We start from the raw sequence: 9,800 nt of genomic DNA, 5'->3' as shown, positions 1-9,800 counted from the left end.
TTAGTAATTGTGTCAAAAAGGTGAATATGGAAGTTACTCACTCTCTCCTAACACAGGAATTAGGAGGTGCCAGTTCTAATTATCAGCTGATGGATTTCTTGAACAATTGAAATAAATGTTTTGTCCATATAACACCAGTGGAACTCATTGCCACCAGGTGCCACAGACTCGCAAGAGCACAGAAGTATTTGCACAGAAAGGTCCATGGCTATTTATTAATGGATATCCATGGAAATGTATTAAATATCCACCCGTGAGCCAGAAAGTCCTTTAACCCCCGAGTCCTACAGATGCTGGTGCAGAGGTGACCCCCGCTGAGCCCCTCCGCACCCCCTGCTGCGCCCAGGGGCACTCTGCCAGGCTGTTAAACACCACCCCCCAGCACCCAGCTATTTAATGCGATATCTCCAGCTATCAGGGAGGCGGGCCCCACAGCAGAGCACCCCCAGCAAAACCTAGCACCTTTCCCTAGCCCATGGGCTAGAAGCCCACCCGGGGCATCCCCCCCCCGTCCCGGCCCGGTGAATCGCATTTCGCCAGTGTTCGCTTCCCGGGACACCCCTCACGGCAGCCGGCGTGGGTTTACCCCCACGGCCCTGAGCTCGGGGCTTTACCCGGGGCAAAGGCGCGGGGAGATGGATGGGGGGTGGGATGCGGGGCGGGCGGCGGGGAGCGCAGCGCAGCGCCCGCAGGATTTGGCGTCCGCGTTGCCACGGCAACCGCCCCGGCGGCGCCAGGGAGCGGGTGACGTCACGCCCCCGGCGCCGGCCAGTCTGGGCCGCCCGGGCCACGGCGTCGGCGGGGGGGGGGGGGGGCGGGTAGGGGGGGAGCCATCGGCCCCCAGCCCCGGCATCGGGGGTCGTGTGGCTGCGCGGGGGCTCCCCGCATGCCCGATGCCAGGGCTGGGGACTGATGCTCCCCCCGCAGCGCCCTGTCCCCGCCGCGGGGGACGGTGGCATTTCCGCGGGGGCTGTCGCCACGGCTCGTTGCCACTTGGCCCCCGCTAGCCCCGGGGGCCGGCTGCCCTGGCCCGGGCCTTGCCAGCTCCATTGTTCGAGTGGCGGTGGCTCTGTTTCCATCCTCAATTCATTTGCGGGCACTTTAGAAAAGCGCTTTCCTGCGGGAACAGGGGCTTTTCACTGCGCTCCAGCGCGGTCCGCGATCCCTGCCAGCGCTCCCAACTTCCCGCATTCAGCCTCCAAGTTTCCCACTGCTTTCAGCAAGGAGATTCCCACACCGCGCGGTACCTGACCGTACTGGCAATTCAGCCGGTTGCAGTGCAACCTCCTTGCAGTGAGCAGTTCCCGTATGGAATTCTTCACCGCATTCCCGCTGCGTTTCTTCATGAGGGGGATGCATCCCTCATGGAGCGGCGTGGGCTCAGGGTGGGAAAAGCAGGTTGTTCCTGCGTGTAGGCTGTTACTTACATAGATCCACTCTTTACATTTGTTTCAGTGGGCTCAGGACAAAGACCACTCGGCAAAAGCCAGTGTAGCTGCTTTGTGACCCAGCAGGAGAGGCAGGTTGGGTTTAAATACAAATTTCTCTCAGCAAAGACATTAAAGCACTGCAGAGTGCAGGTTTTTTGCAGTGAATGAAATGCCCCCCCGTCTGCCAGAAACTGCAGCTCCTCTGTATTTTATCTCTTCTTCATCGCGCAGCACCTCTAGCTGTGGACCTCAGAGCCTGCATGCATGGGAGCTCTTCCAGGCTGAGGAGGAGGAGATCTGACATGAGGTTCCTCTACCAGTAAAATCTTAGAGTGACTTCAATTAATTGCACAGGTTTGTGTTTTATTTCACTTAGCATTTGCTGAGTAGCTGTTAGCATCCAGGCGGGTGGGACGTCTGCAATGATTTTCTTTGTAATTCTGCTTATTTTAATTCTCCTGTTAATAAATTGGTTTGGTGCGTAAGTTCTCAGGGAAAAAAAGGAGGTGGAGACCAAACCTTTAGGAATAATTACAACTGCTTGCAGTCATACAGAAGCCTTGAAGGCAGCAGAAACTTGCTGAAATGTCACCCATCGGCTTGCAGACCCTCTGCCCAAAACTTGCCACACACAGCAAAGGTGCAGCCACCCCAAGGAGCACGAGCAGCAGTGTGAGCAGCAGCATCTCGACACAGGGCTGGGGTGGGCAAAGCATCCTGGGAGGATGGGATGCAGGGACCCCCCAGGGCCGGCCATGGACCAGGGGGCTGGGGAGGAGGAATGATGGTAAGGGGACCCGTGCATCCCGCCAGCAGTTCAGCCCTAACCCTGAGGATGGACTTTTAAATCAGTTCAAGCGGTGCAGATATCAAGCAAGGCGATAGCTAACTCCCTGCAAGTCAGCAGGTGAAGGGCCCCTGCCTTGTGGCAGACGGATGGCACTGGTCACGGGTGTACAGCTGGGCGCGAGGACAGGCACGTGTGAAGGGCTCACCCTGCAAACGCTGATTTAATGGAGGTCGGCTAGTCCACACACATGTGGCGGGATCAAACACTCCTCTTTCTCTGGTTTGCTGGACACTTTGGAAATGGGAGGGTGCAAACAAGCTGAGTTTATGTACATATGGTTTTAGCATGAGTTAAGTCTTTCCAATTGTAACTACTCGATATGATCTTTAAATCTAAGTGACTTGTAACCTTTAAAATCTTGCTGGGATTTTAACACCGCCTGCTTTTGATGACTGCTTAAGGGAAATTAATCAGAACCATCATTGACAGTCAGCCATCTCCATCAGGTAACTTTGCAGTAGAAGAAATAAATTCCAGCTGTTGGGGGAAGGGAGAGAGCGTCCTGAGAAACTGGCTCCTCCGCTCCCATTGATCATCACCTGCGCTGGACCTCATACAGCAGTTTAATCCTATTCTCTCCCTCAAAGGTTTCAAGCCCCTGCAAGATCCTGACTGCTAGGGAACAAAGGCTGGTATGTGGTTCCCTCAAAGGTCAGTCATTAACCTGCCCCAACAACAGTTTTAGGAAGATCAAGGCAATGAAGAAAAACTAAGAAAAAGCACTTTCACTTTGGAATGAATTGTTCAAAATGCCCTTATACATTCAGTTTTATTCCCTTTCAGCTCCGCACTTTTTAGTTCCTGCACATATTTATTTCTCATCAGGAATAATGGCAAGATTTGCTTTCCCAGAGATTTGACCTTAAGTTTACTCTAGCCACAACACTATAGAACATTTCATCAATTATGAATGTACTCATGTGTATAGAGGAACTGGCAAGCCAGCTCAGTAATGCTACCTTGTTCTGGAGACTTACCCTTATAAATAAATTAGGGGCATATCTTTATGAAATACCAGAAAGAAATAGAAGATGAAAGAAAAAGGGGGAAAAAGAGAGAAAGCAAAACAGAGGAAAAGCAGAGAAAGAAAGAGAAAGAAAAGTAAGAAGGGAAAGGGAAAGAAAAGGAAGAAAGAAGGAAGCAGAAGAAAGATGGAAAGGAAACAAAATCTAGAAAGCCACATTTTTCTAAAGATAAAAGGACAGAGGCTAATATCAAAAGTGCTTTCTCTGTGATTTGTATTTTCTGTGCCTGTGTGTCTCTGTGTGAGAGACATTATAGTGGACTTGCAGTAGCCAGACTATCAATAAGACATTTATTTCCATAAGTTATTGATGACCCTTTAGCTCACAAGTGACAGGCCAAAGTAGAGCCACGAGCAACTTCTGAAAGGTCATCAATAACAACTGAAAATAAATGTTTTATCCAGTGCCTTCCCATTGTGTGTCTTGTTTATGCAATGCCAGTTTAAGTTTCACCTGGCATAATTTTTAATGGGCTGTAACTACCTCAGTCCCTGTCTACAGCAACCAAGTCTTCCAGCAAAGGGGGAAGGAGGACACACACACAGAGACAGACACACACACCCTTCCTTACTCACATGCTCCATGGAGTACCTTTTGTCAGATGCAGAGGTAAAAGCTTGCATCTTTCCGCACATCAGGATGAAACAGTACCCTAAAGAGTGAAAGGAGAGACTGCCACCTTACTGAAACATTAAAGACCATGGAGAATCCTGATGCTGCAAGTGTAAGAGCATTCAGAAGAAAGGAAATACAGAGGGGACAGGGAGAAAAAAAAAACCAAAAAACAAAAAGGAGAAGCTGAGATGCAAGGCTGTAAATAAATTATGCCTCATGCTAAGATTAAAAATACATAATATTCTATTAATGTATTTCTAATAATAATTCATACCATACTGCAAGGAAGATTGATGCGTTGTGTGTGTTCAGGAGTTCCTGGAGGCAAAAGAAAGCTCTTTATGTCTATGAGGAGTCTCTTACTCCCAGTGGAAAAAAAAGACTGCAACAGACACTGGATACAACACAGTGGGGACCAGAAACTTACTTTGCATAGCCATCACCACTAACCACAATGTCTTTTAATCAAACTTTTGTATATAAAATTTCAAATTTTCTTACTCATTTGTATTTCCACATTTTAAAAAACAAGTTTTTTGAGAATCAGTTCTCAGGCACTGGATGTAGAGTAACTATTGCAAGAGGCTGGTCTGAAATAAGCTAATGACTTTGTATCCAGTGGTGAAACTTCTGCTCACTTGAGCAGCCCTTATACCCACATCCTTACTCAGGCAAATAAGCTCATTAACTTCAAGACAAACTTTCTATATAAGCAAGGATTTGTGCTGCTTTTCAAGTCGATTTCTCCATTGAGGTAAATTAAGACATTTGCTTGAGTAAAACGTATCGGTGCTTTAAAGTGTTGAAAGAGCATGTTAGTGGAGTAAAAATTACCCAAATAAATGTCATTAACACTTCAAGGTAAGTATGTGGAAACATACTGGGATGGAAGACAACTTGAAATAGTTACTTTGCATAAGCTGTGTGATTACCCAAAATATTCTTATATATGCACATCATTTAGCTTTAGGAAAACGAAGTCAAAATTGTAAGAAAATTTGCATGTTGAAGCATTTTTAACAGCAATGTTGAATATGTCTTTAAAATAGTTTTGCATGACTTGCCCCCTGCACAAGAAGTGAAAACATGAAGAATTGCTATGCAATTACTCTAAAATGGAAAATATCATTCATTCCCACTTCTTGTAGGGGAAAATTAGTAAGTCACAGAATATATTTAACTGTGAAGAATTGCAGTTCATGGATCATTGTCCTATATTCTTCTTACATCCATCTTTCTTTTTTCTGCATCTCCAGCCATTTGCACCCTGCAATGTATATCTTGATTTAAATTCACGGTGCTACGCAGTGGTTTTCATTAGGTGTTGTCCTAATAAGCATATAAGGTCATTTTAGTATATACAGTTGCTGGAATTAAAAGTCGCCAGTGTGACCCTGTCTGCCTAAAGGAGACATTACCTGTCATTGGGTTTTTTTCTTGCTCTCTAAACATGAAATCCTGCAAACACTGGTTTCTGTCAATGAAAGCTGAGGGCTCTTGTTTTCTTAAGTGACAACTTTCTCAGAAGCTGTGCAGGCTATAAGGAATGACCGCAGAAAGCATCCTACCACCAAAACTCATCTTTTTAGCAGACCGCTTTTTCAAACACACACGAGTACAGAAGCAAATTAAAATGGTGCTATAATCCTATAAATAATCCTCTACTGTTCTCCTATTTCTTCTGCAGGATGGAAGACCAGAATGAGAAAGAGCCTTTTGCTTCTGTCGATAAGCCCTTGGTAGAGCCTCGTGTTATGGCAACAGGAACTCTATGGCAGGTAAATAAATAGATAATAAGGTTACAGAATGCTGCATGCATTGGAAGTGCATGGCATGGCCCATAAACAGCTGTGGTCAGGGGATTTGGAGATACATTGAGCAGCTTCCCCTTCACACACACAACCACCAGACTTGAATTTCTAGTTCTTTGTGACTTCTGTTCCCCGCAATGACGCCAATGTGACTTGAGCCAAATCAGCAAACAGCATTTTCTATAGTGCTTTAAATACTGGTCAGGCTGTCACTAGCATGAAGCAAAATGCAGAATCGTAAATTAGTATTTGGCAAGCAGGTGATAGCTGAAAGTGACACTGACCCATAAAAGTACTCTGAGAACCGACAGCAGTTACGGAAAACATGGATGCATTTCCAGCAATGCAGAGCAAGCAAAGGTCTTCCCGTCTACCTTGGATGTCCCTTTGCTGTGGGAAAGGCTGTCTTCACAGTCAGGGAGAGAGAGGTGATGTCTTCTCTTAATTTACAATAAATACATAAATAGATAAATAAAGATTAAAAAGATAACCCCCAAAGATTTGAACAGTTCCTTAAAACACTCATTATATACAAATGTGTTATATCAGCTTTCAAACTGTAAAATAAATAACAAATGTGTTAATATTAGCTTTCAAACTGTAAAATGTCGTATTGCTATTGTTTCTGCAGGGTTTTTTTTGTGGCATGAACTTAGGCTGCTTTTGCTGATGAAGCTCTTCAGGTCCCCTGGAAATAAATACCAGTATCATTGGTGTAATGATAACATATGCAGATGAGCATGTACACATCCAGATACTTATTTAATTTAGGTCGATTTGCTCATTGCCCCTGTAGGCTGCATTATTTGTGTGATTATAGAGCTCTTAATGCCAACTTGTAACAAACATGAAAATAATACGAGGCGGTATCATACCATCAGTTTTCAGGCAGATTGACTGAGGATTTCTGTCTAGAAACAAAGGGCATGACACTGCACATAAATCTGATCTAAATCTACGCAAAATGAAATTAAAGAAGTTAAGAGTCCAAATTCAATCTGTTACTATGTAACTCGGTTTAATGGAGTGCTCCTCAGGAAGCTGCTCCCAATACTCCGAGATTATTTTCCCCTTCCCCAGAATCAGCATCTTGATTGCTTGTATTTGGACCACACTGCAGAGGGCTGTCAAACATGAGTTATCTTTCTTGCTACAAGCTTGCTTTAGTCAACACAGAAATCTGACATTACCCAACACACCCAGTGTTTTTCTGGTCACCTGAACAAAGCAACCTTCTGAAGTGACATTCGCCTTCGGCCACCGGGCAAATGCCAGGGCGTCTGTCAGTGACATACCAATGTTGCCTGCTGCCGCAGCCTCTCAGAGGGAGAAGGTGGGGTTGCACAAATTCACTTTTTTTCAAAAAAAGAAAAGAAAAGCTCTTGCAGACACTAACCCTGTCACAGCCTTTTTTGGTTCTCTCCCCTAACTGAGGTGAAATATTTCTTTATGCATTCATTTGCATGTTTGTGTAAAAAAGAGCTTACATAAGCATCAAGCCATGGAGAAGTTTTGGGGTTTTTTTAAACTGTTCCTCATCTTTCCAAAATGTTTGGTGTCACATGATTTTTTGTACCATACGAAGCTGAAGGAGAGCATAAAGAGGTGGGTAGGAGCACACTCCTGGCATTATAAGGATGCTCTAAATTGGACAACTGCGTGAACATGAAAAAAATAAATTAAAAACTCCCTTTTGCCTGTGAAGAGCTGCAGCGAGCAATCAACATATGCTTTTCTTTTTATTTTATATTAAACTTCATGCACAGAGGGCAATGGGGAGGTGAAGGTCTTGAGAATCTCTTAGGTTTTCTCACTAAACAGAAAATTGTATCATGACCTCAACCAGAGAATGAGAAAAAACCCCATCACGTTAAGTGCGGCATGTGACTGGTATTTAGGGTTTGGATTTGCAGAAGACAGGGACAACAGCACTGAAGAGGACTCGCACTATTTGGGGAAAAGGTTTGAGTGAAGAAGAGTTTGGAAAAGCTCTGGTGAGGAATCATCCCTGGTGAGGATTGGTACCAGAAGACTGATGGATTGCGGTCTGTTGGTGGTCTGCAGACTGAGGTGACTTCTCTGTGCTCCCTGAATGCCTGATGGATCTTCTCTGACCCATTTGGAGGACCCATGGGGTGTCACTGCAAAGAAGCCCGCAGCCTCACCTCCAGCCCAGTGTCCAAGGATACAGAGGCATGTAGGAATAATAATCCAATAAGAGATTTACATGTTCTTTCCTTCATCTCACTCCTCCACCCAATTTTTCATTTCATATCACTATCCCCTGTTGCCAAGAGGAGTTTATCTATGGTGTTTGATAAGGGAGCACTAAACACATTATAGTGCTATTTTAAATGACATCACAACTAACTAGATATTTTAATTGAAGGTAAATAACCAACATTATTGCCTTTTGAATGATAGCAATAGTGGAGAGTAATGGCACCACTGAGGAATCAATTGCTATTTCCCTCATAAACCATAAACCATTCAGAGATTTATAATGTTTTTTTAATGATCAGCCCTTCTAGGTGTTGAGCAGCTCCTCTGAGATCCTGAGTCTTCTGGCTGCCTGCTGAAGTCAACAGGAATGGGGGGCAGGGAGTCTCAGTATCACATACCTGTGTGCCCACCAGGATGAAACTTGTCCCACCTCAAGCAGCCTCAAGCAGAGGAAAGCCTGGGATTTTACTGCACCGTCCTGATACGGTGTGCCCCAAGCCCCAAAACAGGGACACTTGACTCAACCACTGTTTCATAACCTGCTTAAGAATAAAAACGCATTATGCATTTGTGTGCATTTCATGCCCTCTTAAGGTAGGTATAGCAAGTAACCTTGTGCAAGAAACCGCTTCCTTGCTTGCTTGCTTGCTTCCCTTTGCCCACCTAAATGTGTTCCCTTCAAATTTTATCTGTCCAGAGACTCCTTTAACGAACGCAGTACTATCCAATGCACCAGCTGGTTCAGTGGCATCGTATCGTGCACAAACATCTGTGGATCCAGAGTGCCGTCAGAGGAAATGTCCTGTATTGCCTGCTTGGAAGGACTGTCCCCCTTCCCTGGAGCCATGGCCCAGAGACGGTGTCAATGTCTCTGGTTCATTTCTTCAGCCAGAGTCAATGGCATGTTCATATACTCAGACCTGTGCTGACAAACTCAGCCTACGTTACTCATTAAATTCAATGGGATTATCCTCATGACAAAGGAGATACAAGGCCAGTCATTATGTTTTCATGTTTAACTTGCTGTACTTTGGTTTTGAATCACAATGACTTTCTTAAGCTCCAGAGAGCACCTGTGATGTGATCTGAACTCATCAGTTCTCTTTTAATGGACCTAACTGGTCCATTCAAGCATTATCAGGGATCTCGTGGTAATATTGCAGGAGCTGGTTACAATGGAAATTCATGTCGGCTCTCTGGATGTGGGAGGAGAGCACAGAAAACCCCAGCCAAGACAGATGAACTCCTCCAGCCAGCCAGGAAGGGACCACATGCTTAAAGATGCACAGAATTTATTTTAAAACTCCAAACTCAGTCTGGTGAAAAAAAAGGAGTGTTAATCCCTATATAATCATGTCATGAAAAATATTGCTATTAATAGGACAAAAGCGTGAACACTAGCTACCATCCCTCTCTCTCGTGTACATACATCTTCAGGGATGAAGAGTTTCACTATGCCTACCTCCACTGCTAACATTCCGGGGTTTCCAACCCATTTCTAGAGCAATTTACTCAGCATCTGGTGCACATCCAATCTAAATTTTGAAAAAGCAGCCGACCCAACCTGCTCCCACTTAAGTCAATGACAAAACTCCCATTGACTTCAAGGAGAGCAGAAGCAGACTGGCTGTTAACAGGGAATTGGTGCCTATTGTTCAGCCGAGCATGTCGGACTAGCATGTATCAACTTCATGAGTATCAAAGGGAGTTACTAGAGGAAATCCCCTGAATATTTATGCGATAGTTGAAGGGGAGGGCTGTTTTTCCCCTCTCCCACATACCTCTGCTGCGATATGTTAGCTACGTGAGCACGCACAGCCTTGCCACAGCTTCAGCAATGCTTACA

The 9,800-nt window shown here is 45.1% G+C and overlaps 1 long non-coding RNA gene across 1 annotated transcript; it reads left to right on the top strand.

Annotated features, from left to right (window-relative positions):
• The first annotated feature begins 1,678 nt into the window (after nucleotides 1–1,678).
• LOC121085172 lies at nucleotides 1,679–9,608 on the top strand. The gene is made up of 3 exons (XR_005826967.1): nucleotides 1,679–1,784; nucleotides 5,608–5,698; nucleotides 8,254–9,608. It is a non-coding gene; the product is annotated as an uncharacterized LOC121085172 (long non-coding RNA).
• The last annotated feature ends 192 nt before the right edge of the window (nucleotides 9,609–9,800 follow it).

This window comes from Falco naumanni, chromosome 3, assembly GCF_017639655.2.
Source record: "Falco naumanni isolate bFalNau1 chromosome 3, bFalNau1.pat, whole genome shotgun sequence".
In the NCBI taxonomy this organism is placed as follows: domain Eukaryota; kingdom Metazoa; phylum Chordata; class Aves; order Falconiformes; family Falconidae; genus Falco; species Falco naumanni.
The sequence above is the reverse complement of the archived record's forward strand: the minus strand, read 5'-3'. Positions and strand labels throughout refer to the sequence as shown.